Here is a 27,570-nt window from a genome sequence, read left to right on the forward strand (position 1 = left end):
GAAGCACAGTATGACCAACACCGGGCATTATTCCTTATTAATTTTGTTAGCTTTCAACATTTTCACTTTTTTTGTTTTTCCATTTTATTTTAAAGATTGTTTGAGACAAGGGTACATTATGTAGACCAGGCGAGCCTTGAACTCACCGAAATTTCCTCTGCCTCTGACTATAGCTCCGGAGTGCCGCCCGGTCTCTGCATGTCCAGGAACCCTAGCCACTTCCTAGCCCACCTCTACTCTCCCCATCCTCACCCCCAGGTCCCTCACAGCCATCCACTCCTGAGCCCTCTCTCTTCATTGCGCCCACACATACCCTATCACCACCTCTTTTTTTCTTGTCTCTGGAAGCCTGTGGAGTCCGGCTTCGGCCAGCAGATGGCGATGGCGCTCACCTCCGAGCACCGCACTGCTTTAGGTTGAGCATTGCAAAGAAACCTTCCAGAAGGAAAAGCCCTTACCTCCTGTCGGTGACAACCGGGCTCACCCTGCACAAGACGCCCCCAAATGCTCAATGTCTCTGGCAAATATTCGATCAGCGGCTGCGCCCCAGACTGTCGAAGGGGGAGCAGGGGGAGTGAAGCAGAGCCTTGAAGTCTTGGCCTCTTCCAAGGCAGAGAGAGCACTGAGGCCACTGTGTGCATGTATGTTCGCACACGCGCGCGTGTGTGTGTAGTTGGTGTTTGTGTTTAGTGTGTGCTCTTTAGTGTGTGGTTATTGTGTGGTGTTTGTGTGGTTGTGTGGAGTGTGTGGTTATTGTGTGGTGTTTGTGTGGTTGTGTGGAGTGTGTGGTTAGTGTGTGGTATGTGTGTGTATGTGTGCATATATGTGTGTGGTTAGTGGTATGTGTGTGTGTGTGTGTTTAGTGTGGTATGTATGTGTGCATGCTCACGTGTGTCGGGGAAGTTGGACACGGGTCTCATGAGCAAGAAGGTAGACACATAGTAAAACAAAAGTATTTTAATCTGTTCAGGGACATCACTCAAGGTTCACACTCTAAATTCCTAACTATGGTCCTAAGCCTATCTCCACAAGGCTCACCTGTATGGCATATCTTAGCTAAAGGACAGTCTCAAAAAGAAGTCTGTGAATTAAGGGTTAGGATTGGGGGTGGTGGTGGTGGAGGGCAGAGATGACTCATGGCAGATCAAGGTAGCTCTCTCTCCAGGTGTGCAGAGCAGAAAATTGCCCTTGGTCTCTTATGCAGTTGCGTCATGTGTCTGGCTATGTGACTGAGTGAAGTCACTGGGTTCTAGTCATCAGGTTCAACCTTGGGTAGAGTGGAGATAACTGACTAAGTTATCTTTACATGTCTAAGAAGGCTTTTTTTCTGTGCTCATTACAAGGGGCTACCGTGGTGGGGATGATAGGCACAGGGGCTGCCGTGGGGGAGGGGCACACACAGGGGCCATGGTATAAGGGAGGCGGGAGCCACAAAACAGGGGACACTGGGGTGGGGGGGTGGGCAGAGGTAGACACAGGGGCTACTGTAGTGGGCCCTGTGTGAGTCCAGCTGAGGAATGCACCCTGAGGTGAGGATGTGCCAGCTTGGGTGTTTTCCTTCACCTCCACCTTCAGCTGCCTGACACTGCTGTGTTTCATTTTCTTCCTTCTAGAAACCCAGCTACGGCGATTCCTAGAAGCTGACTCAGGAGGGTCACGAGGTCTATGTGCATTTTTATATAAGAATAAATTTAAAAATAAAATGAGCTTCCCTCAGTGGGTGCAGGTGTGGTGTGCGATGTGGGCGTGGTGGGTCATGGCCTGGGCTGGATGAGAGGGGTCGAATGGCTGGGGGTGGGGGGCAGCAGGAGGGGCTTCCTCCTGGCTTGAACTTGGCTGACCTATGAGGCTTCCTCTGGGATCCCTGGAGGCCTCAACCTCCATGGTGGTGCATGTGGGCTTCCTGCAGGCGGTTTGTGCAGGTAGGGGAGAAAAGGGAGCCCGAGGGAGGGGAGTTCACCCAGGTTGAGTAATTTGGGAGTGAACTAAGTGTTGTTTCTCTTGTCTCCTTGTTCTTTTTAAAAACTTTTAAGTGTGTGCTGAGCATATATATGTGCACCACATGCATGCTTAACTAATACGCCTGGCAAACTCTTACTCTGTGGATAAAAAGGACCGGTACTAGCCACATTTCTGACTTCTCCCCCTAGGGAGTGGAGGTGCCTGGTTCTCTATTCTTGGTATCTGAAGAGATGCTAATGAGGCCCCTGGTGCTTATCTGAGAGTGGAGGGAGTCTGAAACCCAATAGTAAAGTCCGGGCTTAAGGAACACAGAGGACCCGGGATTGGGAAAGGGCTTCCTCCCCAGCTCGGTCCAGATGATGGAGAGGCTACAGGAATGGGGGGGGGGGGAGTTCGACTTTTCTGCCTTCCAAAAACCTATACCTGCTCCTTGTAGGACTTAATCTGATTTGTGACCTCAAGAATCTTCTAGATGAATCCCCACAGCCAGAGCAGTGGCACCTCTGGTGGAATTTTGGTGAGAAAAATGGTGGTAAGGGGCACAGTTAGTTTCCTCTCTTCATACTGGGTTTGGGGTTTTGGAGACTGAGTCTCACTGTCCCCATCTGGCCTGGAGCTCACATGATCCTGTCTGCCTATCTAGGATGAAAGCCCTGCACCCCAGCCTGAGCCCCTCACAGTGTCTGAACCTGTGATCCCCTGACAGCACAGGTGAAAACCACCATAGATCAGACCAGGCCCACACTTTCCCAATGTCAATCAAGTGGTGATTAACACTAGGAGTTCACCTGTTCCCTAGTGCATGGTGTGGTCAGGGCTGGAGCCCCTCCTAGCAAGCTGATCTTGAGTTCCTTGTGTTAACAATATATTGTGGTTAAACTTCGGTGCCCAGCTTTAATCTCTGCACTTGGGAGGCTGAAGCAGGTGGACCTCTTAGTTCAAGGCCAGCCAACTCTAAGTCGTTCCAGAACAATCAGATACATAGACCCTTTCTTGTGTGTGTGTGTGTGTGTGTGTGTGTGTGTGTTGTGTATTCTCCTTCCTTCCCCCTGCCCCTTTTCCCTCCTTGTTTCTCTAAACGTCAAGTTAATTTCAGACGTCTCTGTAATAAATTGACTGTAGGGCAGTGGTTCTCAACCTGAGGGTCTTGGACCCCTTGTTAGGTGCATACCACATGTCCTGAATGTCAGCTATTTATCCTACTAGTGTTACAGTTATAATGTAGGAACAAAAGTAATGTTTTGGTTGGAGTCACCACAACATGAGGAACTGTACTAAAGGGTGGCAGCATGAGGAACCACTGTTCCAGGGTCCAGAAGGTTCTACCACGCTCCCTGCCTAAAGAGTTCCAGGGTGTGAAGAAGGTGGACATGACTCCCCAATTGGGTGGCTGAGGGGAGATGCAGATTTTATGGTTTTGACCTTTGACCTTTCAAGCCTTCCATCTTCCCCATTCAGTATTTGTCCATCAAGGAACAGCTGTCTGAGGACCTCAACAGGTGAGTGCTTCTCTCAGGGCTCAACAACTTGAGATAGGTCCTTGTCCCCCAAGAACAAGCATTGCCTCCACAGCAAGAAGTACAGCCTGTTTTCCATTAAAGTGATCTTTCGGTTTGTGCTAAAGGCAAAGTGGTGTTTTTTGTAAAGGTGCAGGCTTAGGAAGGAGAAGGGCAAGTTCTAGGACTATAAACCTGCCATTAGAGTTTATAGTTAGGGTTAGGGTTAGTGTTAGGTTGGAGGAAGTTAGTCAGGTAGGGTTGGGGTTGGGTTTAGGGTTAGCGATTTACGGTTAGGGTTATGGATTTAGGGTTAGAGTTAGAGTTAGGGTTAGGGGGTTAGTGTTAGGGGCTTAGGGGTTTAGGGTTAGGGGCCTAGGGTTAGTGTTAGGGTTTAGGGTTAGGGTTAGGGGTTATGGTTAGGGGGTTAGGTTAGGGGTTTGAGTTAGGGTTATTGTTAGGTGTTAGGGTTAGTGTTAGGGTCAGGTTTAGGGGTTAGGGTTAGTGGTTAGGGTTATGGAATAGGGGTTAGAGGTCAGGGCTAGGGTTTAGGGTTATGCGTTATGGTTAGGGGGTTAGGGTTAGTGTTAGGGTTTAAGGTTAGTGTTAGGGTTAGGGTTAGTGTTATCTCACCATAAAAGTGGATACACAAAATCTAATAAAAGAGAAAGTGGGAGATTATCTCTTAACACATTGACACAGGAGATAACTTCCTGAACAGAAATCTGTGGTTCTTGCAATGAGATCAAAAATTAACAATGGGACTTTATGGAACTGAAAAGCTGCTATAGAGCAAATGAGTGCATCAACAGGCAAAAATAACAGCCTAGAGAATAAAAGAAGATCCACAGGAGGTCTATATCTGACAGAGTGATAATATCGCTCTGATGAGTTGAAGATACTGGGATGAACCCTACTGGATCAGAATAAATGATGTTTTTGATGTGTTCTTAGATGCAGTTTGCTGTCGATATTTATATGGAAATTTGGTTTGATATCCTCTATGTTTTTGTTGAGTCATTGTTGTGTGGTCTGGGTGACTCTGGCATCATAGATTACATAGATAGGGTGGATAGACATCCAACCATAGTACAGGACTGAAACTGGAGCCCACAGCAAACTAGGCTTTTGCTCACCAAGCAGGTAAAACTCCACATACTCTCTTCACTGTGTTGTGTATGGGATAACATTGGAGCAACACAAATGTCAGGCAAGTACCCTGCTACTGAATAGCTCCATTTTAATTAAATAATTTCAAATCCTTTTTGAAGTGGAGGGTTTTCTTCAAAGTCTTATTCAATTGGGTGTATATGCATATGTATTATGCATATTGTACATGTAAAAGCTGGGATCCACAAAGGCCTGAAGAAATGGACCTACCAACCTGAAACCTGAGTTCTAGCTGAGAACCACCTGAAGATATTAGTTCTGAGATAGAACTGTGGTCCTTTTTTAAAGCAACTTATGCTCTAAAGATATGAATCATCAGTTTTTGTTTATTTGTCTGAACAGCATGAAAGGAGTTTTTGTTTTTGTTTTATTTTTATGACCAAACTGCCAGAAAGTTCTCAGGTTTCAGGCAACATGCCTGTTAAATTGACAAGCAGACAGGGAAACAAAATTTTGGGAATTAAGGAAGAAGGAGTGTAAAAGCCATAGAGGTTGTTTTAATGACTTCTGTACCACAGTCCAAACTAGATGTCCATATGTGAACCACCTTAGCTGATAACTTTATCCACCTATCCAAGATTTTGGATTGTGACAGGCCTGGTCTCAAAGTGTTCATTTTGACTCTTTCCAGAGGGTCTTTTTGCCAAAATCTTTAAATTGAGACACTTTATTTCACTCAGATAACAGTAATGACATCTACAAAAAGACTTATGTTATATTTATTTACTAAATATTTCAATAAAAAAACAAAGTTTACAAGACCAGGACAAAGCTTTTAGATAATCTGTCCTGGAAAAATCTACTCAAATCTACCAAGTTGTCTGACTCCACAAGTCTCCTGTTCCCACAGTCCAATTGACTGTTCCCCCATGTCAAGTTCAGCCTCCAAGATCCCAGCCACTGCACATACTTTTGTTTCCAACAATCTGAGCAGTGTCTAAAGCTATAATCACTGGGCACACCAAATGAGAAAAGTGTCAAAAGCCTGTTATTATTCACTTCTAGAAGTCCTGCATCCATGTTTACCACCAACAACCACGAAGTCTGACCTCCTGGCCATGGACACAGCACAAATGACATATCTGTAGCAAAATAGATGTTCTTTGGTGCCTTATATCCCTGAGTGTATCCATGAGCTCTAGACAATGTTGGGAAAATCTTACTCTTGAGACATGAGCCAGCCAATAATAGCACTCCAGAGGGGCAGGGTATTGTTACACATTGATCTTGTTCCAGTTGGCTGTGTGCTGCAAAAGGTCCTTCAGGATGGGCATGAAGAAGCTATTGTGGTAGGAGTTGACCTTTTTGAGCTGAGAGCATTGTATGAGGGCAGGTAGGATGGTATTGAGCTGGGAGTCCTTCATCCTACATCCCTGAAAATCCAGTGTCTGAAGAGTGACACTTTCTCTAGGGAACCCATCAGAGGCATAAGATCTAAACCATATAAGATCACTCACTCTTCTAATCTCCAGATGTTTTAGTCCAAAGAGGCTCTGACAACAAGAAAAGGAATTCAAGCCTCTCTGTGAAATTGGGCAGTGAGTGATAGAGAGGCTCTCCAAGGGTGTCCTCAGGTGCCTAGGGATAGAACAGGAGGTTAGTTCTGGATAAATTTGTTGTAAAGGTTTGGCTAAGATGTACACAGTGGTAGAAAGAACCAGGTGTGCCAATGTCAGTTTGACTAAATGATAAAGAACCTCATCTATGATGCTTCTAGTTGGAAATTGCCCCGTCATGCCAACCCCACAGTTTATCTACTTACTGGCTTCATTCTCAAACTGAAAACTAATTCATTCCATAAGCCCAGAAAGCACACAAAAAGAACTTTCATCCCCAGAAAATCCTGATAGAATCTGAATATTTGCTGTGAGCTTACTGAATCTGCATTTTATTGTTCCCTTGGCAGTCACACTTGTTCTCATTTAGAGCCCAAGCTGTAATCCCTTTCTAATGCACTCAGAACTACTTGGGTAAAAAATATTTTACCCAAGGGGATTGGGGAAAGTTAGAAGACTGTTCTCAAAGATCTGTGCAAATAGTTCATGTTTACATTGTGCTAGTAAGTCACCACTACACACTCTCTTTCCTGTTTCATTTTCATTTAATTGGGTGAGCTTGATCCTCAGAAGAATTACAACCCATTCTTACTTATTCTTTACCCCAAATCACTTCTCAAATACTTAAGTGCTCATTTGAGCCAATGAGTTCACTTGTAAAATTTACCTTGTATAACGTAGTATACATGGAAACAAGACATAACTTCCAGAGTCTTATGAATCTTTAAATGTTTGTTCCTAGTCACTAGGTGTCATCTTACATCACTAACCCTTAACACAAGAAAGACAGATTTGTTTTGGTAGTTGACCCAGCATTCCATTCTTGCTTACCATAGGACCTGATCCATGTGGTCTCTGAGAAAATGGACACGATTCATAAAGAGATGCTGGAGACAGTTGAATTTGGAGAACTTAGAAATAAAGTTGTTGATACTCTTAGCTTCTCTGTCTCTTGTTCTCTTGCTATTAGGGAAAGTCATCTTCTTGACAGGTGCCAGGAACACTTTGTGAAGATGTCTGAAGTATCAAGCAAAATATGCCAGCTCTAACAGAGTCCAATCAGTATTCACTTCTAATTCTGTGATATGTTCTGGATCAAAAACATTCAAGATCTCTTTCATAACTTCTATTGGCAGGGCTCAGATCTTCATTTTTGTACAGTAGAAATGTAGGGAGCCCTTTCTCTGCTGGCTCCACTTCAAGAAGCATGTGTGTGTTTCATAAAGGCAGGACATGATGAACAGTTCATCTATGACCTTCAGATGCTGCCCCAGGGCATATTTGGGAAGGATCTTCCCTACTTGCTTTTCATCCAAGGTTTCTGCTGAAGATGAGCGGTCCTGTGTACCATCCCACATGTTCCAGAAGGCATGGTACAACTTTCTCAGGTCTAGAACCTGAAGTTTTTTCCCTCCTGTGGGTAAAACATATACATTTCATCAGACCCTGGATCATCTTTTACTACACATATCTAAACTTATCAGTCCCCCCTCATTATGGTGTATTTTTAAGCACCTGATATCCAAGGTGGACTCAGGTATGCTACAGAAGCTTTCCCAGGCTGCTCTACACTTGATTACTTTTCTTTCACTAATGCAAACTTTTATCTCTTTAGTCACATTATTAATGGTAGTGGGAATATCAGGGATAGACTTATTCTACTATGAGCCTACACTTACTATAGCCCATATTCAACTCTATTCCATATCCACCAGTCGTCAGTACAAGTATACAGTAGTTTTCAAAAACCCTTTATCCCTGTATGATTCCATCAGAAGTTTCTGTTCCACTTATGACAAAGCTAATCTCCCCGACAATCTCTTTTGTGTACTCCACATACTCCTTACTACAGTACTTGGATATTGCTTACCTGGGGTGAAACTCTCAAATCCACTCCATCTAGCACATCCTGGAATGTTTCCAGGCTAAGGGTCTCTAATAGTCCCCCAACAGGGAGACAGGGAAAAGGCCAGGCTTCCACCATTGCCTTAACAAGCTTGATATGTCTCCCAGCACAGGCCTCCTTGAACAGTGCTGGGACGAGCACATGGGGAAGCTCCTACAGAGAGGATATTGCCAAAGCCTCCTCTCTCAGCAGAGTCTAACTTGCCAGCTGTGGAGTGTGGGTGGGGTCTGAACACTCATCCTCTAAGGTCTCCAGTCATAAATTTCCTGGAGAGAAGGAATCAGAAAAGAATATAGTTTCAAAACAAAGTTTGTACAACTTCCTTACCATCACATCAACTACTAAGTTTCTGAGTCAAACTGATGGCATAAAGACAATTTCACACTGGCATCATGGAAGCCTTTTTATTACTCAAGTCAGTCTATAATTTTCTGGTCAAAATATTTTATGTGTGTCCCCTTTTAATAAGAGAGAACGAGAAAGAAAGAAGAAAAGAATGAAGAAATGATAAGAAGAAAAATGTGAGATACTCTCAGGACACACCGGGAATGACAGGAGCTGAAATATGCAACAGAGTGGAGATAGAACCTGAAGAGACCTCCTCCAGTAGACAGGCATTGCCCTCAGTTGAGGGAAGGGGCCACTCACCCATCTCTAAATTTTTAAGCCATAATTGTTTCTGTCTAAAGTAAAGGCAGGGGAAAAATGGAGCAAAGCCTGAGGGAAAGGCCATCCAGGGATCCCATACCTTGGGATCCAACCCATTAGGAGACATCAAATCCCAAAACTATTGTTTATACCAACATGTGCTTTCAGACAAGAACCTGGATGGCTGTTCTCTGAAAGGCTGTGCCAGCATCTGTCCCAAACACTTGCAGAAACTTACTGCCACCATTGGACTGAGCTCTGGGAATGAAATGGGAAAAATAGGGAAGAATTCAAACAACTGAAAAAGATTGCAACCCCATAGGAATAACAATATCACCTAACTGAAACACTCACATTTCTGATGGACTAAACCACCAACCAAAAATTATACAGGGGTGGGTGCATTGATTCCAATAAATATGTAGCAGAAGACTGCCATATCTGGCATCAATTGGAGGGGAGGAGCTTGGTTCTGTGCAGGCTTGTTGTCCCAGGGAAGGGGGATGCTAAAGGGGTGAGGGAGTAGTAGGTGGGTGAATAGGGAAGCATTCTCTTAGAAGCAAAAGGAAGGGACTAAGGGAGGGGAGCTCATAGAGGGGACACGGAGAAGGGGGAAAACATTTGAAATGTAAATTGTGGTATAGCAAGAAACCGAAGACATTCCGGACAAATCTTTACAATTTGACATGTACATTCTCTAGAAATTTCAAATTGTTGTCTCAGGCCATTACTATTTTTATGGCAAAGGATGAGATTATAATCTGCCTGGTATACAAATCTGCTGTGGCATCACCTTTACTAAGGGATCCAGGCAACTCAGTATCTCTTAAATACCCTATAAGATATGGGACAGTAAATTCTCTCAAATTAAGTTGTATTTGTATAAACAATTACAAAACTCAAGAATTAGCAATATCTAAAAATGGAAGAATTTCAAGCAATTGTAAACCATTTCTATATATAGGCTATCAGTATATAAATTTAAGGTTCAGCTAATTTTTTAACATCTAAAAACAGTGGCTACAGCACATAATCTAATAATCTATGCTGCAGCAGACAGAAACTCAAGAGAATGAACACGTGATCCAATTGTATATACTGCTTTACCATAGATGAGCCATCTATAGATACAGCAATTGCATTATCTATGGGCTGCATGCATAAATTTACAGGAAATATAAAAGCAAGCATAGGGAAAAGAACTTCAACAACTTGTCTTTCGAATAATGATTTATCAATTTTGCTTGAAAAGTTTGCACATACAATAAGCCAAACATCAGTATTTAGCAATAACAAATTTAATTGCTGTTTGGAATAAAGAACAAATATTTTATCAGGTTAAGACATTCCCTTCTTTAAAAAAAATACCGTCACGATTCTATCATATAGTTCTGTATTAACACAGCAAAGGATGTTAAAATTTTACTTAAAGAGGAAGAAAGATGAATTCACATTAATGGTTTCTTTTGCCAAAAGGACTGCTGTGGGTGTAAGGCAAAAATACAGACAGCCAACAATTGACCATAATCTATATAATAGCTGTTAACTTAATTGCTTCTCCTATATTTTCTGCAAAACTTTTCACCCCTCAGTTAACTGTAGAAAGGGACTAGGATATAACTGATAACCAAATTATTTGGATCCTTTTCTGGAGCAGCAACTATTAGGAAAAGGATGAAGAGAGTAGGGGGAGGGATATGGCCCATGGAGGTGCAGCGAGGCCTGGGGGCAAGGGAGATGCCTCTGGGGGACCCATGTTGGGAATCCCTTCCCCCGAGGGACCAGCCATATAACAGTATAGTACAGAATAAAGTTTATTCAAGTCATGGGAGAGTTAAGAGGGTAGTAGAGGCAGAGAGAGAGAGAGAGAGAGAGAGAGAGAGAGAGAGAGAGAGAGAGAGAGAGAGAGAGAGAGAGAGAAGAGAGGAGTAGAGGAGTAGAGGCAGGCCATGAGCATGTGGAGGCGATAGGGAAGGGAAGGGTAAGGTGGCGGGGGAGAGCAAGAGGCCAAGAGAGAGAGGAGGGGCAAGCAACCCCTTTTATAGTGTCAGGTCACTGGGGTGGAGTATACCTGGCTATTGCCAGGTAACTGAGGGGTGGGGTTTACAGAATCCCAACAGCAACCACTCCCCAAAAGTTATAAAGCTCATTATAAAAGCAAAAACTCTAGCTAACAAATCATCTACAACAGTAAACATTGAGGATTTTAAGTCCCAACTTCCTGCCATTGAGGCAGCAGCAAAACAATAAAAAAACCATCATCCATTCCCTGAGGCTAAACTTTTCAAAGACCCCCATTACTTCAAGGACTCTTCAAACCCACAAGCAGACAAGCCAAATGCAAACCCTTTACAATCATGAGGATGCAAAGGAATAGTATAAAAACAATCTTTTAAATCTATGATAATTTTTTTGGAATGGCAGCCAAAGCAGTAAACCAGGCTGTAATGCTTTTCTAAATTCAACAGCCTCATCAACCCTTCAAAAAGCTGCAACAATCTCTACCTGCTTGATGTTTTTTCTTAATTAAAAATATGTGAGTTAAAATCCTGAGCCTGTGATAAAACTGCAAACTGCAACACCAGCAGTTTTACCATAAATTTTAAGTTTCTTTTGTAACATTAGAGCATAACCACAATTTTAGAAAAGCAAAATCAATTTTTTAACAGTGCAAATGATTCATTCTTTATAAAGTCAATACAAAGTGCACTAATTTCATGCCACAAAGTTTGGCTGCAAGTTCTTATATATGAATGCATGATGAAGCAACTTTTAATACCTCATTATTTTAAATTGTATCTTTAAAGCCTTTTTTCTAGAATAAAAATTACATCAAATATTTTATCAAGTTTGGGGTATCCATAGAAAACCTTTTCCCTATTTACATGTTGTTTAGGATGACTCCCACCAAGTTACTAGTTTTAAACAAACTTTTGTTACCAATGTTACAAATTTTTAATCATACCCAATTGCTTATAAGCCAATAATCTAAGACCAAGACATGCAGAGCATATTTATACCTTTGAAAACCAGTCAAAAGCAAACATGAAGTGACCATACATCTTATATATTTAAACCAGATAAAATTCTCACTTTTTCTAGCTGTAATTTCAAGAAATGAGCACCTTATCACCTGCTGAGCTCAATAAACATGTCAGAGATTTTTCTTGGAAAAACAGCTATCAGCTCTAAACTGAGACATTGCTGGCACCTTTACAATTGGCCTGTGCAGACATTCAGCTCCCAGCAAGTCTCCAGCTGAGCTCACTTTGGGTGCAGGACTCTAAAGGCCTGCTTTTTATTTTACCTTTTATTATTACTCTTTTAGACAGGAGTTAAAACTAAATCAAGAGGTGAGCAACCAACAGATAACGTTTTAAGCATTTTTCTTTTGAACATGAAACACGAGCAACACTCAAGCAATGAAAACACAAACACAAATTGATACACATGGATGGACAGACAGCTTGGCAGGCCAAGAGACAATACATAGAGACAATACATGAGAGAGAGAGAGAGAGAGAGAGAGAGAGAGAGAGAGAGAGAGAGAGAGAGAGAGAGAGAGGAGAACTAGATGTGTCAAAGGGACCCTGATATCTTTCCTAAGGAACCTAGAACCAGAACTGGACATTTCTCCAGTGGAAGCCAGAGAGTCAGGACGTCTCCTGACCTCCTGCTCCCCCTGGAAGAACTCTGGAATGGTTTACATTCATTTTCCTTCTCTTTTGCCATACCATCCCAGACAAGAGAGAGGACTGTTTTTCTGAAACCCATTCTCTCTCTCTCTCTTCTCCAATTAAACTACCTCTAATCTGTTTACAAAGACTTAAAAACACCCATGAGAAATATCTTTATTCTTCTAAATCTTTAGCACAGCACATACACAAAAACATTTTACTATTACCTCTTTTATGCTTTTTGCTTAAGCACAAACCACTAGTTGATCCACTGAAAGGAAATTAAATTCAAGGTCTGATAATCCTGTTGCTGGTTTTTTGGTATTTTCTTCATAGTATATTTTAGTCTTTAATAATTAAGACCTTCCACAATCTGACAGTCTGTAATGCTGAATTCTCTTTTTAAGGAGAAATAATGTTTCCTATACTTTCCTTAGTTTTAGTTGTCTGAATATGATTTGTTTAGGTTATCTCTTATACAAGGAGATGGAATGCAGGGTGAACAGACAGAGAGAAGTATCTTGTCAGTTGTTAGCTAGGAGATTTAGGGCTTAACTGCCTTCTCTGGACACCTGGGCACCATCAATTGCAGAGCTCTAGAATTCACAGTCATTAACGAAGCTGTAACTTATCTTGTATAAACACCACGGTGCCTGGGACTGTAAAACCCCGGAGTGTAGTTAATTCTTGTGTAGATACCAGGGCCCTGGGAAGAGTCCATGTTCTCACATAGGGGGAATGGGGTGAAGAGGTCATTGTGTGGGGCTCGGGCTCCTGACTTCCTGACTGCAGTGCGTGTTGGGTGAGCTTTGTACTCTAATTCTTCCCAGCCCTGACCTGGGGTATAAAACCCCCCAGCTTTCGAGTCTCAGGGTCTTTACCTCTGTCTCCTGCATGAGATACGTATTGGCTCGGAGCTCCGTCATTAAACTGCCTCATGCTTTTGCAGCAAGAAGGTCTCTCGAGTTTCTTTGGGTAACCCCGTGTCCCGAAACTCGAGTGGGGGGTCCCTGAAAGGGGGTCCTACACACCAACTGTGGATCCCATTTTCAATCCACCTCAATCTCCTCACTTGCTGGCCAGCTTCTTCCGTGGGGTGAACCCTTCAGGACATTCCCTCTTTCCCGGATCTCTGTGGGACTTCCATTTGTGGTGCCCACACCACTACTCCGAATCGGGTGAAGGCCTAAGGGTTTGAAAGAAAGACACAACTCAATTATTCCTGTTACCAGAAAATGCTTTACTCCATCTCCAACTCCAACTGCAACTCCCTCCAACATATATACTTGCAAAAGCAGTTACGAAGGCAGTATGCAAAGTCCCTAGCTGCTGGGTAAAGGTGCAGTCTATATGCTGAGGTAGCCAAAAGCTGGAACAGGAACAGGAACAGGAACAGGAGCAGGTGTGCAGTAGGCTTATGATTGAGCATTAGTATTACAAAGGAAGGTGTGTTTTCCCAAAGTCAAGGCATATAAGTGGGCAGTTAGTTCAGTTAACCTTTAGCAGATGGGGGTTGGGCATAACTCCCAATAGTAAATAAATAAAATAATCAATAAAAAGGGGAAAAGTGAAAACCAAACCAATAAACAAAAAAAAAAAAAAATTAAAACAAACCAGCAAACAAATAATATAACACACACACACACAAACCCTGGTGTTGTGGATCAATATTGAATTCCCACTATGCAGAATGATGAATTTTCAAGCTTTCCTAGGCCCCAAAACAGACCATATTCAAAAACAAAGCTATTTTAAAATGATGCAATGCAAAGTCTAAGGTAAGATATTTGAGTAACACACAAATATACTTTTGTCTATTGTAGTTAAAGAAGACCAAAGATACATGGTCTACAGGTCTACAGCATGAGCCAGGATCTCAGAAACAAACACAAGTGTTTCTGTGAATGGGAATATGAGCGAGCATGCTATTATTAATCTTAGCACTGAGGAGGCTGCTGGGTCAGGAGAATCTTGATTTCCAAACTACCTAGAGCCATATGGCCATTTCTAGGAGAGGTATACAACATAGAAAGACCTTTATTTTATTTTTTTTAAGGATACAAATCTTTTATTATTTCAGATTTAGCTGCTGCCGCCATCTTTTTCCCAGTCTTTGCTCCCTGTCATTTAAAGCCTGTGCTTAGGGCTGCAAGGTACAGTTTAAGAGGGAAACTTGCACCCAGGGTAGCATGCAGGATATTTTTTTAATTGCTCATTTCACTTGCTGTTTGAGGATCTTATTTCTTTTGATTTTTTACATGTGAGTTAACAACACTCTCACAGTCTCCCTTAATTGAGTATAAAGACACTTAAGTGATCAAAGCATTCAGAGCCTGGCCTGGCAATGCACTACTTAAAAACAGGAGAGCATCCATGGAAAGACAAGGCAGCTCCCAAATCTCAATGCAGTTGTAAACTCTAATACCTTGTAGAATTATAAATGCTACAAAATTAATGAAACATTATTTAAAAGTTTTAACTTACTTTTATTTTCAACTTAATTTCCCAAATTTGGAATATTCTGGGTCTATGTTTACAATCTTTGAGAAACAAAAAAAATTAAATTAGGTTAATTATTTCAAATTGGTAAAATTAAAACTTTCAGATGATGTTTTGTGAAAGTTTGTGGCTATTATGCTTCTGTTGCAGTGTCCCCAGGGAGCCCACAGGACAGTAAGTGTGAAGCAGTCACTAATTTGGGGACCCCTTGTATTTTTTCTATTTGATCATGATCACTGAATTGCTATGTTGTTTGGCATTATGAAAACATCTTTTAATACTTGTTTAACAAACAAGAGAGAAGTAATCAGAAAAGGAAAAGCACCATCATTAGTTCACAGGAAATGCAGCGTGGACACAACAGAAGCAGTCAGTATCGGATACTTTCTCTTTATGGCTCCTAACACACCAAAATGCTAGCAAGCAGCGCTTGCAAACAACATGAATGGTGGGTAAATGTTTCCGAGCAGCTTTCTGGTAATTTAAAATGATTGCCAGTAATGACTAGCAGCTCTGATGATACAGTGGGAGAACCTTTAATACCTAATGATGCTACAATCTGCTCCTAGATGGTTTCAAGAATTTCATGAAGTCATTGTTTATAATAGCTGAGTAGTACTCAATTGTGTATATGTTCCACATTCTCTGTATCCATTCCTCTGTTGAAGGACATCTGGGTTTTTCTAGCTCCTGGCTATTATAAATAAGGCTGCTATGAACATAGTGGAGCATGTGTCCTTGTTATATGTTGGAGCATATTTTAGGTATATGCCCAGAAGTAGTATGGCTTGGTCCTAAGGTAGTTACTATGTACAATTTTCTCATGAACCACCAGACTAATTTCCAGTGTTGTTGTACCAGCTTGCAATCCCATCAACAATGGAGAAGTGTTCCTCTTTCTCCACATCCTAGCCAGCATCTGCTGTCACCTGAGTTTTGATCTTAGCCATTCTGATTGGTGTGAGGTGGAATCTCAGGATTGTCTTGATTTGTATTTCCCTGTGAACTAAGGATTTTGAACATTTCTTTAGGTGCTTCTAATACATTTGATATTTCTCAGTTGATAATTCTTTGTTTAGCTCTGTCTCCCATTTTAATAGGTTTTTAAAAATTATCTGGAGTCTAACTACTTGTATTCTTTGTATATATTGGATATTAGCCCTCTATGAGATGTAGGAATGGAAAAGATTGTTTCCCATTCTGTTGGTTGCCTTTTTTCCTAATGACAGTGTCTTTTGCTTTACAGAAGCTATGCAATGAGGTCTCATGTGTCAATTCTTGATATTAGAGCAGAAGCCATGGAATACTGTTCAGGAAAATTTTCTGAGTGACCATGTGTACAAGGGTCTTTCCCACCTTCTCTTCTGTTAGTTTGAGTGTAACTGGTTTTATGTGGAGGTCCTTGATCCATATGAAACTTGAGATTAGTACAGGGCAATAAGAAAGGATCAATTTGCATTCTTTTTCATTATGTTCACAGGTTGGTCCAGCAACATATGTTGAAAATGCTATCTTTTTTTCACTGTATGGGTTTATATCCTTTGTTAAAGATCAAGTGACCATAGATGTGTGTGTGTGTGTGTGTTCATTTATAAATCTTCAATTCTATTCCATTGATCCACCTTCCTGTCTCTGTTCCAATACCATACAGTTTTTATCATGATTGCTCTGTAATCAGCTTGAGGTCAGGGATAGTGATTCCCCTAGAAGTTCTTTTATTGTTCAGAATAATTTCTGTTATCCTGGACTTTTTGTTATTCCAAATGAATTTGCAAATTGCTACTTCTAACTCTATAAACAACTGAGTTGGAATTTTGATGGGGATTGCATTGAATCTCTATGTTGGCAATATGGCTATATTTATTATATTGATCCTGGCAATTCATGAGCCTGGGAAATCTTTAGCTCTTTCAAGGTCTTCTTCAATTTCTTTCTTCAGAGACTTGAACTTCTTATCATACATATCTTTCACTTGTTTGGTTAGAGTCACAACAAGTTATGTTATATTATTTGTAACTATCATGAAGAGTATCATTTTCTAATTTCTTTCTCAGCTTTTTTATCCTTTAAGTAGAGGAATACTACTGATTTGAGTTAATTTTTTTTTTGTTGAATATTGCCTACTTTATTTCCATACTTCAACAAAGTAAAAGCAATACATTTTTTCTTAATATAACTATCTGAAAGAGAAATCTAATTTTTGAAAGAGTTAATGGAATAATCTTGGAAAACTGCTAGCTTGCAAACAGAAGGCAAACATAACAAATGGAAGAAAACTATTAAGGACATTTTGGTGCATGCCAATATCACTAAGCTGGTTTAAGTGGTTTGAATTCATGTAACACTTGGAAACATGATGTCATTGGCAATACTATTCCAGTCCATTCACAGAACATTAGGAACACTCTGCACACCATGCTTCCATTATCTGAATTCACAGCCGGCACAGCATCAAATCCTCATCTACAAGCGGAGTCACAAGAAGCAATAACAGGACTGTGGTGGCTGCACATCTGTAATCCCCATTCTATGCTAGAAGATTGCTGCGAGTTCAAAGTCAGCCTAGGCTACAGTGTGAGACCTTGTCTCAAGGAAACAAAGGAAGGAAGAGTAAGAAGGGAATTGAATGGAAATGAGGTGACAGGAAAGAAAGGGCAAAGGGGAGGAGACTGGACCTTCTTCTGGACTATCCGATTCCAACGGTCTCATCAAAATATTGGAGGTCTGCCATAAAAACAGTGATACCAAAGATTCATGGCAACATGTTAATGCCTAGTAACACGGCCGAGTATTTGTTCTAAGTTTTCAAGAGTGTGGTAGGAACAGAAGTCTGTGACATACAGCTGGAGAAAGCTGGGAGTGTAAGACCTCAGTGGAAGTAATGACAATGGCAGCTGAGAGGGATATACTGCAAGACAGAGCTGATGGCAGTAGCCCCAATAATGCCCATCAGTAGAGCACTCAGGATAAAGCTAGTCAAGACAACCACATCCATGTCTAAGATATGGCTGGTTATGCGACTCAGGAGTTTCTACTGCAGTAAAGACTCCTTACTGTATAACAGCTCACTATTCTAAACTAGATTAACCCAGGTACAATTCTTACTATTCTGAAAAGAAATTTTACACAGTAGCTCCAGAGTTATTCTGGATAAAAAGTATTAGATTACTCAACCAAACTTCAAAAAGGTGATGGACTGGGTAATTTATTAACTCTCTAAAAATAACTTTTAAGACTGCACAAGAGAAAGGATGTCCACAAACAGTATCTGTCTTCTGAAGACATTGCTATGAACTAGGGCTGATGAAAATGTCAGTATATTAGGTTTTGTAATAAACTTTTTCATTCAGTTTATTTCATAGGGAACCAAATAGTGTCTTATACCATTAATATAAGCATAGATATATAGATGAACAAAATCAAAAAAAAAAAAAAAAAAAAACCAAAGAAAAACAGATACACGACCATTTGGATAAAAAGACATGAACTTCCCCTGCCATGATAACTAATTATTCTTTTATTTTTACTTTAGAACTGCTCAGTTTCTGCTTAAAACTTTTTCAAAGACTACTTTAGCCTGTAGGGTCCACCAAGGTTCCCTTTCATATATACGAGTTAACATTTTACTTCAGTCTCAATAACAGTGAGACTCAGCTTTAGAGGTGAGGTAACTTCTTAATTCAAACATTTAAACGTTTACAAGCATAAGCTTCACCCATAAATGACCCAATAAAACTGCAACTGTTATAATCAAAGCTTTAAATTATCTGCTTTAAAAATCTTCATCTACTATTGAGAAGCACAGGGAAGAAACTCCTATTTTTTGCAATGTAACCATGTTGGCTTGATGTTTTTTGTACTTAATAATGAATTACAGGAATGGGAGCAAATAGTAACTTGCCCTGAAGCACAATCTGAGTCGATGGACTTTTGTTGGCTTTGTCTCACATTATAACACCACCTGGTGTTCATGATGCACAAATGCTATGAACACCAAAGTCCCTTCTCTGTGTCTAGAAATGTTCAGGCTTAAGAACAAAAGAAGGCTCAGAAAGGAGGAAATACAGGGACAAATAGAGGAGCAGGGACTGAAGAAAAGTCATCCAGAGACTGCCTCACCTGGGGATCCATCCCACATGCAGCCACCAAACCCATGCACGATTGCTGATACCAAGAAGTGCTTATTGGCAGGTGCCTGATATGGATGCCTCCTTAGAGGCTCTGCCAGAGTCATGCAGATACCGCTGAGCAAATTTAGAAGTTTGCTCATAACACAGCCTCATTCTCTACTCCCGACCAAAAGCAACACAATAATTTAACTACAAGCAACTGTACATATTTATTATACTAATAGGTGACCACCTAGGCTCACTTAGAAGACAAAGAGCTCTTGGCTAATGCTCCTGCCTGCGTTTCCAGCAGCACTCTTACTTACACCAATATAGGCTTTCCTGATATCCTAGGGTGTCTTAGCACTTCTGACATTGTCTCCTTTGTTTCTTCCATTCTCTCTTCATCACTGGAATCCACAACAAATATTACCCCATAGGATTCAGCATAATAATTCTTCCAAATTCCCCGAATTCGTTTTCCACCTCCTAAGTCAAAGATGGTAACTTCAAATTTTCCTTGTCTCAGATCGATTTTAGAAAATCCAACAGTGGGAGCCACGTCTTCAGGATGCTCTCCTCGGATTCCCTTTGCTGTGGCTGTTTTACCAGCATTATCAAGTCCGACCATCACAAGTGTCACCTTTCTGACAGGCTCCCGCCACCGCTTGAACAAGTTGCAGCAGTTGGCCATCAGACTGAACATCCCAGGTCTCTCCTCCCGCCACCTCCCATCCGAGCTTCGGGAAGGGATGAGTCCCGAGCTCCCCGGCCCGGCTCAGGGGCCCCACGTCCTCAGGCTCCCCTAGGGTGGACTGGACAAAGGGCAGGCCGGGAGGGCAGTGACCGGGACGGATCCCAGGGTCCGGCCCCTAACCGCGTCTGCCCCCCGCCCCGGACAGCCGGTACTAAGGCTCAGGAACCCCGGAGTGGCGTTAGTGGGACTCCAGAGAAAACCCCCGCGTCGACGTGCTGACCTTGAGTTAATTTTATGTCCAGATACTTTGCTAAAGTTGTTTATCTACTGTGGGAGTTCTGTGGTGGAGTTTTTGGGATCTTGTAAGTATACTATCACATCATCTGCAAATAGTGATATGTTGACTTCTTCCTTTTCAATTTGTATCCATTTGACCTCGTTTTGTTGTCTAATTGCAGTGGCTAGGATTTCAAATACTATATTGAATAGGCAGAGAGAGAGATTGGGCAGCCTTTTGTAGTCCCTGATTTTAGTGTGATTGTTTCAAGTTTCTCTCCATTTAGTTTGATGTTGGCTTCTAGCTTGCTGTATATTGCTTTTACTATGTTTAGTTATGAACTGTGAATTCCAGATCTTTCCAAGGCTTTTATCATGAAGGAGTCTTGGATTTTATCAAATGATTTCTCAGTATCTAATCAGATGATTGTATAGGTTATTTTTGTTTTGAGTTTGTTTATATAGTGGATTATGTTGATTGATTTCCATATATTGAATTATCCCTGCATCCCTGGGATGAAACCTACTTGCTTATGATGAATGATTATTTTGATGTGTTCTTGAATTTGGTTTGCAATAATTTTATTGAGTACATTTGCATCGATGTTCATAATGGAGATTGGTGTGAATTACATCTTGGGTAGATGGAGGAGGGTACTGTATGTGAGAGAGAGTCTAGACAGGAACCAGAGAGATCATGTGTTAGGAGGATGGAAAAAGAGAGAAGTGGAATTTGGGACCTTGGAGATTCTCTGGGATGAACTAGAAACTCAGGACAATGGAAACACCAGGAATCTATGAGGGTGACTCTTGCAAAACTCTTGCTATAGGACATATGGAACATGAACCAGTCTCCTCCTGTAACTGGTCAAGACTGTACTAGTCAGGGTAAGCAGGTGAAAAGAGTGTCCTGTGGAGTGCATCATAGCTCTGGGGAAGGTAAATATCAGGAGAAACACCAGGTTCTAGGACCAAGCAAGGTCATAGTAATTGATGGTATAGGGCTAGAACCACCCTTGGTCCTCTCTAGGTGGGTTGGAGAGGCCACAGACCCTTTGTCATATCTATACTCTTCAGAATTGTTAAAGAAAGGTCCACCTCTCTGCTGAGGTAACTTCTTCAGGGACTTTTGGCTAGTTAGACATGATTGAGACTCAAAGACAAATGAAGACACTTTATGTGTGCATGTTTGCTGCCATAGATATGAGCCCACAACTTGGATATCAATCCATGGCAATCTCATTTCTAGTCCTGGGCAGCTGGATCCTTAGTAATCTCAGGCATATTTAAAAATTAGTATTTTTAGTAGGTAGAGCTCTTAGGAAAGTTGTAGTTCTTTCTTTTGTCCTCCCTTTCTTTCTTTCTTTCTTTCTTTCTTTCTTTCTTTCTTTCTTTCTTTTTTTCTTTCTTTCTTTCTTCCTTCCTTCCTTCCTTCCTTCCTTCCTTCCTTCCTTCCTTCCTTTCTTCCTTTGTGGAGCAGGTTTAAATCTCCAAATCACAAGCATATGGGTCACAAGCATGTAATTCTTTCAACTTTTAAGATAGATTTTCAGTGTTTCACTATGTTTTGAACTCCTACTCAAGTGAAAAAAGTTATTTAAGATGAATCTGCAAATGCCAATCATCACTTCTTGAGGCAAGCAAACATCACTTTAAGGAAAATATTAGATGATCACACGTAGCATTCTGACAAAACCTGTTTTACACAGAGTGTTGTGTGAGCACTGTTGCCTGTGGAAATAGCTAATCTTTATGCCTAACTGGAGAAGTAGTAAAAAGACCAACACCTGGAGTGATTCAACACGTAGAATGGAAAGAAGTATAACCTGCTAACTCATCAGCTTGATACCTGGTGAGGTAATGATCCAACTAATATTTTGCTTTACCGAAGAATGTAGAGGACTTGCATAAATGGGTTCTTCTATAGATAACTAAAAACCACAACAAGTCATAGGGTACAGATTGAAAAAAATTCACAGACTATAATTATAAGGAATGTTTTTACATTTACATTATTAGATTGCCAGTATTTCATGATCTTGCGAGTTCCCAGATCTCTTTGAGAATATTCCCAAATGCATAGATTGGCTCAGTTTAAGCTGAATCCTGGCAGTTGTGTTCTAGTCTGTTTTTTTTTTTTTTTTTTAAACTGCTAGTATTTGTAAGATCTGGTGATTTTAAAAAATGTTTAAAAGTTCCTATACATCTTCTAGGGTTGAGGAATCAATAGAATACATAAGTGTCCAGGTAAGCCAGAAAGTATAATAACTAAGCATGCCATAAGCACTCTAGTTAGCTCTCATATCTCCTTGTTTTTAATTCTGTGATGATGTTGATTGAGCCAGGAATTTATAGGTGACTAGGCAAGAGTTCTAAGGAGCTGTGTCTCCATCATTGGTGCTGACAGTTTGTGTAACTGTAAAGATTTGAAGGGCAGATCTCTGTGTATCCAGTGTTCTCAGCAGAGACACCCCCAGTGTGGAAAGCTTCTTTCTGTTCTTTATCGCTGGTACTTGCAGCTATCCTTGCTTTTATGGTTGATTCAAAGCAGATCTTAACAGCCTACCCCCACTGCAGGAACCTCTTTTGGTTCTTTTTTCCCTAGCACTGTACTGGTTCTGTTTTCAAATTTAGTTTGTGCTCATGTCTAATTAAATTGGAGTTGCAGGGAACTTTAAATTTTTTTGAAGCCTGAAAATGAGCTCAGTTTGATTGAGATTTGGAGCCTGAGACAGGTGGAAGAGCCATTGATAGGGAGGGGGATGGGAGAAAGAAGAATAATTGATTGGATGGGAGATGGGAGAAGGGAGGATAGGAGAGTAGATAGACCACTAATTGGCAGGTAGATGAGAGGAAAGAGGATAGAAAGGAGGATCAACCATGGATTTTGGGGTGCATAGGAGGAAGAAGGGTGGGCCACTGATTAATTGGCTGGTGGATGGGAGGAGGGAGGATGGGCGAGCATTTGGCTTTTTATTCTTGTCTGATTTCATTCCATTTTCTACCACCGGCTCTTGGCATCATAGGTTAGGGTTATTGTCTCTACTAATTTTGTTCTCACAACTTTGCTTTAGACTAATGTGAGGCTAGTTGCTTCCAATTTTCCTGATGACATAGACATTTTTTAGTTTATGTTCATTTTACTTGGTTCCAAAATGTAGGGCCTTGGCATTGATTATAAGAAAAGCAGATCAGGGTCATGTCTAATGGTATAAAGTGTATGTATGTGGAAAGAAAGAACAATAGAACACTGGTGCTGATCCTAGGTACTCTTAATCTGAATTCTCATTTACTGCATCAGTATTTTCACTAGAGCAATCATAGAAAGTAATATGACAGAGAAAAAAAGTGAGAGCTACAGGTTAAGTCACTTCCTTATTGCCAACTATGAAAATGTTCATTTTGGGTCATATTGAAAAAAGGCATTGTATCCAATTTAAGTGCCTTTACAATTATTCTCTAGTTAGAACTACCTGATATGATAGTAAGGAGTTAAGTATCATTTTCTAATAGTAAGAAGCTATGCCCTTATCTGTAGTCAGGCTGTTACTCTTACCTTGCTCAGCAGGAACCTAGGTGCATTAGGGATACAATCACTTCCTGTGGCAAGACGCCCATATCTGACTATTATAAATGCTGACCTTTACATCAACAGGGAAACCAGGGTTTTTACTATGAACACAAGTGTGTAGTGTAGCAAGTCATAGATTGATATGAGCTGAATCATGCCTGTGTTTGCATAAGTCTACATGACCAATAAAGACATGATAGGGTGGAGTAGGTCACCCAGGACTTTATTGTGTCTTACATCTGAGATGGTATTTAAAAAATAAGGCACACTCCTCACCTGCCTAACCTGAAGTACCTCTGTAGATGATAACTAAGAGGTCCTGGGATTTTGTCTGCTACAAAATTAGAAAAAATCATTGTGGAATCTCTTTCTCCTGATGTCATTGACATTTTTCAGTCTGCATGCATGTTTAGTGCTCTTCAGTACATAGGACCTGTTGGTATATTATGTGAATGGCTTTAGGTTTATTCTCCTATCTCTTGATATGTCATTAATACCTTGGGCATTGCCTTCCTAAGGGACCAGTTGTCTGAGCTGATTGTTTCAGCCTTTATTTCTATTAAGATTATTATCTTCCGACCATCTATTGATCATATGTCTTGATTATAATCTCATTAGTTCTTACCTTTATTTCCTTTCCTTTTGTCTCAGTCACCATCTTGCAGCTCACATTGTCTCTCTAATGAACTGCAGCCAGAATGAGTGTGTAGTTATTGGCTCTCCTGGTCCATGAAAACTAGAGCTTGGCTGAAAATTTTTGGACGGTTCAAGCCACTAAACTCTCCAACAGCTTGGAATTCAATTCTGTTAGCTGCCCAAAAAACGAAGAAGGGATGAGGAAAAGAGACAGACAGTAAGTAATCTCTTTAATAAATGTAAACTTTCTGAAGCTAACTTTGCTTTTTCTTATAATGTTTCCCTTTGTCTTCTATGATGAACCTTTTTCTAAGAAATATTGAAGATGTGGCTAAAAGTTATGAAGATTGTTAGGTTCAAAAAAGTCACAAGTTAACTTGGGTCAATAGCACCAAGATGTGTTAGCTGGAAAGTGGTGGCAAACACTTTTTAACCCCAGCACTTAAGAAACAGAGGCAGGCAGATCTCTGAGCTCATGGCCAGGCTGGCCTACAGAGAGAGTTCCAGGACAGCCAGAACTACACAAAGAAACCCGGTCTCAAAAAATAAACCAAAATAACAAACAACAAAAAACACTCCCCACAAAAAGAAAGAAAGAAAGAAAGAAAGAAAGAAAGAAAGAAGATATGAAACTATTCAGTGAGAACTGGAGCTGTGAGGAAAGCCATGTCTGTTTTCTTCTAATCATAGAATTCCTGAGACATACTGGACTCACAAAGAATGGCAGGAAAATTAGACCATTCCTCTTCTTACCCCTTAGTTCCTGGACTCATGTGGTCTTTTGTTTGGGATATACTAACTGTTGCAAGAAATTAAAAAAAAAAATCACCATTCCACACTAGACAGGGCACCTTCGTTCCACGTGGCACCAGTGGGCTGTTCTCATCTTGGCAGACTCTTGGACTGAGCTCCCAAAATTTTTCTACCTAACTCATTAAGTTCCTGTGACGGGTTGCTGTCATTTCAGCCCTCCACATCTCACTTACTTCCAGCCACTGTACTTTTCTCTGGAACTCAGTTGAGTCTCCATGTGAAGGAAGGATTGCTAGAACTTACATTTCTACAACAACCTTAGCTTCAGAACAAGATACAGTCCTGTCATACCAAACTCAAAACTATGTAATAATTAAGCAAATAAAGGGGAAAATTCACATATGAAGTGATTTGTTGTTAATTAACAAGTTAAAACTTTAAGGGGTATGGTGTTGTGGAGGTATTCTCACAGTGAGCTCTGATTCAATGAAATGGATGTTATGTATAGAAGTAAGAGGGTGGAGTTTAAAGATATAATCCAATTCCAGTTTGGGGTTGTAAGTGTGGCTGCAATAGGGAAGAATAGTCAGAGAAGTATATAAAGGCTTTAGTGAAGCCTAAGAACTCACTCAGAGACCTGGAGCCTGGATGAAGCCCTGGTTTGCCTGGGACTCAGACATCTATCTGCAGTGCACAGAACTGATATGTAATGATTTTCCCTTGAGTCATGCAGTTTGATGTGGAGAAATTTAGACTCTGGGATAGCACAGGAATTTTTTTTCTGTCTCATTAGAGGAACAAATTGAAGACCTTGTGTTTCATTCCAAATGAACTTTTAGTGTGATCTCCAATATATTTCTATGACATGGTGTATTTCATTATTGTGCTCAATATAAATTTTTTGGGACAAGGATTTTCTATATTGTATAGATTCTCCTAGAACTGGCCACATGGCTCTGAGAAAGCTGGACATAAGAAAATTCTGATTGTTTCCTCATGTTTCCCTTCACCAAAATGATAGTCTTATTTATTTTTCTTGGACCCTGTCTCACATGGTAGACCAGAAGACCATACATCTTTGATATTCTTCAACACCCATCAGCTGGAATTACATTTGAGTTACTCAAATGTATTTTCTTAGGCTTTGATTGGCACCTTTTATACATAGCTATGTTCTAAGGATATATTCTGTTTCCTGGACCCAGAAAACTCTAAATATTGAAGCAATACAATGACTTCATTCTGCTAACTAGGAATCAATATTGATCCATACCACCAGGCATTTTGTTTGTTTGTTTGGTTGGTTTGGTTTGGAAAGGCTCCCATGATACCATTGTGGAAGTTTGTTGTTCCACCAGCAGTTTAGAATGAAGAAGTAAATTGATATCTCAACCATTGCCAGAGCAGTAACTCAAAAGCTTAATGGTTGATGTGATGGTGAGGAAGTTTTATAAACTTTGTCTTGAAAGTGCCTTCTTCCTTATTCCTTCTCCAGGAGGCTTTTAACTGGAGACCTTAGAGGATGAGTGTTTAGACCCCACCCATGTTCCAGAAGGTTGCAATTCAGACTCTGCTGAAAGATGAGGCTTTGGCCATGTTCTCTCTGCAGGAGCTCCCAGTACTATTCAAGGAGGCCTGTGCTGGCCGACACGCCAAGCTCATGAAGGCCATGGTGGCAGCCTAGCCTTTCCCCTGTCTCCCTGTGGGGGCATTGATGTAGACACCTAACATGAAAACCTTGCAGGTTGTGCTAGATGGAGTAGACAGACAAAAGACAAGAAATTTTCACCCCAGGTAAGCAATAGCCAAGTACTGTAGAAGGGAGTACATGGAGTACACAGTAGAGATTGTCTGGGAGATTGGCTTTGTCATAAGTGGAACAGATGCTTCTGAACACATCATCATACAGGAATTCAGGGTTCTTTAAAGCTATTGTTTACATGTACTGAGGACAGTGGGTATGAATTAGAGTTGAATATGGACTAGAGTAGATGTAGCCTCACAGTAGAATGAGCCAATCCCTGGTCTTCCTATAGCCATTAATAATGTAACTGAGGAGAAATAAGGTTTACATTAATGAAAGAAGAGCAACCAAGTATACAGAAGTCTGGGAAAGCTTACTAAGTACAAGTAAATTGCAGATTTCAAGAATCCATGCATGATGATGCTATCGAAAGCATCTGATCCACTTAAAACCAAGCCAACCTCCCTAAAAATCTCTGCTGTGTACTCCACATGCTTCCTTCTACAGTCCTTGGTAATTGCATATCTGGGGTGAAAATCTCTTGTAAGTCACATCTTTACTCCATCTAACACAGCCTGCAAAGTTTCCAGGTTAGGTGTCTTCATCAGTGCCCCCATAGGCAGACAGAAAAAGGGCCAGGCTGCCACCATTGCCTTCACGAGCTTTGTGTATCTGCCAGTGCAGATCTCCTTCAACAGTTCTTGGAAGAGCCCAGTAGGCAGCTCCTGCAGAGAGGACTTCTGCAAAGCTTCATCTCTCAGCAGAGTCTGAATTGCCAGCTTCTGCAGTGTGGGTGGGTTCTGAACACTCATCCTCTAAAGTCTCCAGTCAGAAGGCTCTTGGGGAACAAGTCAGTAAAAATTATGCTTT

The 27,570-nt window shown here is 40.9% G+C and overlaps 1 pseudogene across 1 annotated transcript; it reads right to left on the reverse strand.

The window, feature by feature from the left end:
• Positions 1-5,650: 5,650 nt before the first annotated feature.
• Positions 5,651-27,512, reverse strand: LOC308428382 (PRAME family member 8-like; annotated as a pseudogene). Its single transcript has 2 exons — positions 27,226-27,512; positions 5,651-6,206 (listed from the first exon to the last, which is right to left on the reverse strand). The product of its transcript is annotated as a PRAME family member 8-like (transcript).
• Positions 27,513-27,570: the final 58 nt, after the last annotated feature.

The sequence above is a fragment of the Micromys minutus genome, assembly GCF_963924665.1.
Source record: "Micromys minutus genome assembly, chromosome: 12".
Taxonomy (NCBI): domain Eukaryota; kingdom Metazoa; phylum Chordata; class Mammalia; order Rodentia; family Muridae; genus Micromys; species Micromys minutus.